This window comes from Trichechus manatus, unplaced genomic scaffold (genome assembly GCF_000243295.1).
Source record: "Trichechus manatus latirostris isolate Lorelei unplaced genomic scaffold, TriManLat1.0 scaffold00063, whole genome shotgun sequence".
NCBI lineage: Eukaryota > Metazoa > Chordata > Mammalia > Sirenia > Trichechidae > Trichechus > Trichechus manatus.
Genome location: NW_004443999.1, coordinates 1,171,938 through 1,178,435, shown reverse-complemented (window position 1 = coordinate 1,178,435; position 6,498 = coordinate 1,171,938). Strand labels below are relative to the sequence as shown.

The window sequence follows — 6,498 nt, the reverse complement described above, 5'->3', positions numbered from 1 at the left end:
AAGTTTGTGCTAATGAACGGGGGGGCTTGCCAGAACAGAAAGACCACCTGGTAACCCAATATCAACTAACCTCAGGAGGCATGATTTAACCTATCATGCATACGCAATGAGGCCTCAATCTTGACTACATAATAAAGCCAATAAAGGCCCTGAACACGGAGGCTCTGAGAGCTTCCTGGTTGGTGAAGGGAAGGTGACGTGCCCTTTGTGATGAGTATTTGTATTCTTTTGCAATAATAAATCTATAATCATAAGCAGAGTATTTTCTGAGTTCTGTGAGTTGTTCCAGTGAGTTATCAAACCCTAAAGAGTAATGGGAGCCAGCAGGTGAAGGTAAGAGAGCTTAGGGGAGGCCCCCAAGATGGTAGCTGGCATTCTGAAGGAGCAGTAGGAAAATCCTGAATTTATGGCCAGCACGTCAGAAGTATGGATGTCATGTGGACTCCCAAGTTTGTGGCTGGTGTCTGCCTTATCTGGCACTCTGAAGAACAGGTCCTTTCAACTTGTTAGCTCTGACCTAGTCCCAGGTGGCTAGAGGCTGAGAGAGTGCCAAGTGGGCAGATGATGTCAGAGATTATCAAAAAGTAGGAAGGTGGGGATTCGATTAATCTTCATATTTTAGGGGTCTGACTTATGTTGATTCCTATCCATGAAGCACTCTTGTCAAAAATCTACTGACCATTAAAAAAATCATCTATATGAGACCAAATGGTCAATATTTACCCTAAAGCAAAGATAAGAAGGGGGGCGGGGGGGCAGGGAAGCTGGATAAATAGAAATTGAACAACCAGAATGGAAATACACCTACTCTTTACTTACTGATTATCTCATTATCCGACATTTCACATTTACGACAATAATAAAAAATCTACTAGCTGACTATTTTGCACACTAACAACGTACGTCTGGTAGTAATGAAACCCAAGGTACAACAGTGATGTTTGAGGTTACATATCACTTTGGCCAGGTATGATTCTCAGTGATTTGGCAGTTATGTAATGATGTAATTTGGCAATTATATAATGATGTAGTCCTCCTTCATTTTGTGATCTGATGTGATCATCCTCCATTTTTACATAATGCCGATTCTGCATAATGAGCTGGTCTTTGGAACCTAACCATGTCAATAAGTGAGGAGAGGGTGTAAAGAGAATGTTGACAGTGTGAAAAATGTAATAAATGTCACTGAACAATATGTATAACCCCCCCCAAAAAAGATTACTGAAATTGTTAAATGTGAACCTAATTTGCTGTGTAAACTTTCGCCAAAAACACAATTTAAAAAAATGTATGGGCTTATTTCTGGACTCTCAATTCTATTCCATTGGTCTACATGTCTATTATTATACCATACCAGACTGTTTTGATTACTATAGCTGTACAGTATGTTTTGAAATTGGGAAGTGTGGGTCCTCCTACTTTGTTCTTCTTCAAGATTGTTTTGGCTATTCAGGGCCATTTGCAACTCCATGTAAATCTGAGGACTGATCTCTCAATTTCTGCAAAGAAAGCTGTCGGAATTTTGATTGGGATTATGCTGAATCTACAGATCACACTGGGTAATACTGGCATCTTAACAATGTTAACTCTTCCAATTATGAACATGGAAAGTGTTTCCTAAATGGAGGAACTTTTGAGAGTTGAGGTTCATCAAACTGAGGGCATGTGGAAAACTTTCAAGAGCACAAAGGATCAATGATTATAGAAACCTGAGAAGGCAATGAAACAATCAAAGTAACACAAAGGTTTTTGTGGTTAACTTTTAAGATAAACCACAAGTGACAAATTTAGGGGTATACTTCTTACTTAGCCATGGATCTCAGATTTAAATGTATTTTATATATTGGTACACCAGGTTCACTTAATCTGATTTTAAAATTAATGTTTTCTGAATTAATAAATTTGATTTAAAAAAAAAAAAAAGCACTATAGGTGACATCTATTTTTGTCTGCCAGCATATATTCCCTTCTGTAACAGTACTCTTATTTCTGTGGAAAATCTCCCCATCTGAGTGGGTGGGAAAACTCCCAGCCTGACTAGTCAGAGCCATCCCCTGGCTACACTGGTTGATTTGGAGGTGAGAGAGAACCCAAACCAAACCAATGGTATAGTTTCAGGACTTCTATTGGAAGTGCAAAGGGAAAAAAAGGTTTTTTCTGCTGGACTTGAAGCTGGAAGCGTTAGCTGGGAGCTGACGTGAGAATTAAACAGAAAAGAAAGCAAAGCCAAGAGATTAAGAGTCCTAATGATACTAGTATACACCCTACATCCACCAGTCTGAGGCCAGATCTATCTCCAGATCAAGCCAATGAATTCCCCTTTGTACTAAGTTTAAAGGCTACAAGCTTCCTAATAGATAATAACAAAAAGTCAACTAATAACATTCTCAGAATAGCTGCAATATAATACAAACCATACGTGAACCAAATGGTGATGTAGTCATTAATAATACAGAGACCATCAGCTGTCAAACTCTCTGGTCTCAGGACCCCTTTACACACTCTACTCTTTCATTGAAGACCTCAAATAGCTTTTGTTTATGCGGGTTGTATCTATCGATATTCACTATATTAGAAATTAAAACTAAGAAATGTTTAACTATTTATTTTATTAACTCATTTCAAACAATAGTAAACACAGTACATGTTAACATAAACATATTTTATGAAAAATAACTATTTTCCAAAAAAAAAGTAATCAGAATGACACTGTCTTACATTTTTGCAAATTTCTTTCATGTCTAGCTTAATAGAAGATGGTCGGATTCTCATCTGCTTCCACATTCAATCTGTTGTACTATCATATTTTGGGTCACTATCAGTCGGAATCAACGTGACGGCAACAGGTTTTTTTGGCTATATGAAAAAGTTCCTGGGTGGCACAAACGGTTTGTGTTTGGCTGCTAACCAAAAGGTTGTCAGTGTGAACTCACCCAGCAACAAAGTGGAAGAAAGGCCTTGTGATCTGCTTCCACAAAGACTATAGCCAAGAAAACCCTATGGAGCTCAGTTCTATCCTGTAACATACAGGGTCACCATGAGCTGGAATCGACTGGCCAGCAATGGGTCTGGTTTTGGTTACATGAAGAAAATGTGTCTCATACAGATACAGAATTGAAAAGAGAGGAGTATTTTAATGGATATTCATCTTTGATTCAACACCAGAATTCAACAAGTGGCAATTTTTAAAGATCAGCTGCAATATGGAATCTGAAACCATATCAATGAAATTTCTGGCTCCATTATATAAAAAATCTATTGGTCTATGTCATACTTTGAATGGCTCTCCTACCCATGTATGATTTTGTAACATGCATCATGGTCATCTGGAAAAATACTGGTTCAATGAGTTACGCAGATTTTACAAATGTAGACACATTTCCTTATACAACCTATTTTTTAAAAGTCGTATTCCTTAATATCACCACCAATTTCATCAAAAAAGTCTTTAAGTATTGGGAAGCTGGCAAGCTTACGGTAGCAGATACAAGTTTTCAAAAAATCTAGTTTTCACTTAAAGGCTCAGATTTTATCATTGGAAACAAGTAGTTGTTTTCCTTGAAGTGGAAGGCTCACTTCACTCATTTTAAGAAAATACCTGCCAAATACCCAAATCTAAATAACCATAGGTTATCTATCAGTCATTCTTTTAAGTGAAAATAAAGGCGCTCTATTTAAAAAGCAGCTAGTTTAGCTTGCAGCTCAATCATATAAATGCTATTCCTAGAGATCAGCACTGTACTTCAATGTGCAGAAGGGCTTCATGCGCACTCCTCATTTAGTCACACTGAATATTAAGAAGACATGCACTCAAGGGTAGAGATTTTAAAACATTAAGACTTTTCACTGCTTCATCAAGGATATTCTTAAGTTAAATAGGCATTTTTTTCAAATGCTTAACCTGGGTGTTTGGCTGTGAAGAACACAATAACAAACTAGGCAGTTTGGTGTCATTGCCTTGATTTATGCTGAGGTGCCAGCAGTTTACCCACCACTGCTTCTTCACCATCAGTGCAAATGTCAACACAGTGAAAGGGCAAGTAACAGCTCAGTTTTATTATGAAAATAATTTTGACCTTGGGAACACTCTAAAAGACTCCTGGTCCACACTTTGAGAACCACTGTTTTAAAAGATTGGAAACTAAGCTGAATTTTAACAACGGATAACTGAAAAATACATTTCATAAAACTTTTTAAGTGTACGAGACTATCAAGTCATCTAGTTTATTCTTCCAAAAACTGTATCAGAATCCCCTGCAGGTTAGCTCGGCCCTACTACTTAGATACCAAAGACGGAGTCCTACCTTTAAAAAGCACTCTAGGAGTCTGAGGCCCTGTCAGGTTTACAAAGCACCAATCTAGGCTATGCACTTCACTTCACAAACTACCAGAAAGACAGTAAAACAAATTATAATGTCATCAATACATGCAACTGAAGAAAAGGGCTAATTTACATAAAAGTTACATCATTTTTTCTCTACAAGCCATTTCAACATCTATACAAATAAAATTCTTCCTTCAACTAACAACTAGCCAGTCACTTCATTTCAACGTCTATACACATAAAATTCTTCCTTCAACTAATGTAGTAGGAGACATCCAAGACACAGATGGATTTAGTATGTTTATGTATGATGATTCTTGCCTTATCTCGCCCCATAAAATACTACTTCCGGTCATCCTTTCATCAGATGATTCAAGTATTACAATGCTTAGCCATCTATTGATGTCAAATGCTCTAGAATTCACTAGTGAACACCACTGATATGCGTACATCCTTAATTCAGTTTTACATTTAAAAATACATTCTGACTTGAAAAAGACCTGTAGTGTATACATTTATCTTGTTAAGGTACAGAAATCTTACATTACTATAAAGACACATTATTCAGTAATGGTCCCTTTTTTAAATCCTAAATACTATTTGCATTCAAAACATGTAAATTGGAGTTTGAGAAATTTTAAGTAAATACCTAAATTACTCCAGTGCCCCATGATAGCAAAGTAAAGCCTGTATGTGCTATATGAAAACAAATGAAACAATAAAGGATAAGCATGCAAAAAGAACCAAAGCCTTTTTTTAAATCAAGAGGTACTTTTTTTAAAATACAGATTCCCATACCTCCTCCCACTCGATTCCAAATCGGAGGGGGGGGGGCAAGGAATTCATTCATTCATAAGCTTTTCCAGAGACCAAGATTTAACTTACTCTGCAGACCAGCACTTGGGAACCACTTCAGGTGATGTAAATAGAGAACTGAGCATGCCCCTAGATAATCTCCAGAGAACTGCTAACTAGTTGGACTTGTTGAGCAACTGTCTCACAGTATATAAGTTAACAACTAGAGCAAAAGCTTAGTCAATACAATTTGCCCTTCTAAGGAACCAGTGAAGTGTCCAGTTAATTGGAGCTAGAAAACTGTATGTTTTCCAAGCAGATTAACTCCCTAAGACGACCAAACTCTACTAGGTGTTTAGATGTCAGTTGAGACACTTTAAGTTGCTAGTCTCTAAAAGAAGCAAGTAAACATTCCAGAGTACTTTAAAGACCAATCTCCTATTTAGAATAATGATGATATACCAGCTTCTCACCATGGGAAACAAAGCTTCCTAAAACTTGCTATCAGACAGTGCAAATGAATTGCAAAGGAGGGAAGGAGGGAGGGAGGGAGGAATGGCAATACCTTCAAAAGACTCATTAAGTTAGATATGAGATAGTTACACTGTGCATGTGTACATCACTGTGTTAAAAGAATATAAAGTTGACACACGTGAAAGAGTTCAAAACAAAAGACCCTAATGGCTCAACCACTGTGGAGCTCTGACCTAGCTACACTCCAAACCAACTGAATGGCTATTTCTAAGCGTGGGATCTGGGCATCAGTATTTTGTAAAGCTCCCTAAGGGATTTCAAAGTGCAGCCAAGGTTGAGAACCATGGCCCTTTACCTTGAGGGTAAAAAAAAAAAAAAAAGCAATAAAAAGATGAACCACGTATAATTACAAGTTTTCCAAACTACAAAAAAATTAAGTAATGAAATACATAGTCTTAGAGTTGGAATTTTAAATTAAGATCTAAGAGACACTTTACAATCAGTCGGTAGTAGTTATTTATCTGATCTATGACATGATTTGCAATAACAAGTGTAACCAAAACTTAAATTCTTGTAAATTTTAAGAATTTGACCATATACCATCAAGTTTTACACATTTAAGTACTATGAGTCAAATGGCAATGTTCTGGTTTATTCTTTCTTTTTTTGGACCCTAGTTTTCATTCATTCTCAGGGCTAAACAAATTTTCCTGGATGCCAATCACACCATGTTAATAGTGTCAAGCTGACACAACCTGAAATATCTTGTTCCTGAGAAACTGGAATTCAGCCAAATTTCCCATCACTGAAATAACACATTTTAGAACTAGAAAAAAATTCTAAAATTCTAAATCATTAACAGTCATATACTAAAATATTATGATGCAAACACTGTCATACCGAAA

General features: G+C 36.7%; 1 protein-coding gene across 1 annotated transcript in view; it reads right to left on the bottom strand.

Moving 5' to 3' along the window:
* The window catches only part of SMAD4 (SMAD family member 4), a 39,198-nt gene extending 33,982 nt beyond the window's left edge, over positions 1 to 5,216 (bottom strand). Inside the window, exons 1-2 of the mRNA XM_023733955.1 lie at positions 5,206 to 5,216; positions 4,760 to 4,761 (exon numbers count right to left, since the gene is read on the bottom strand). The gene's annotated coding sequence lies outside the window, so the exon portion shown is untranslated. The remainder of the gene's footprint in view (positions 1 to 4,759; positions 4,762 to 5,205) is intronic.
* Between the last annotated feature and the right edge of the window lie 1,282 nt (positions 5,217 to 6,498).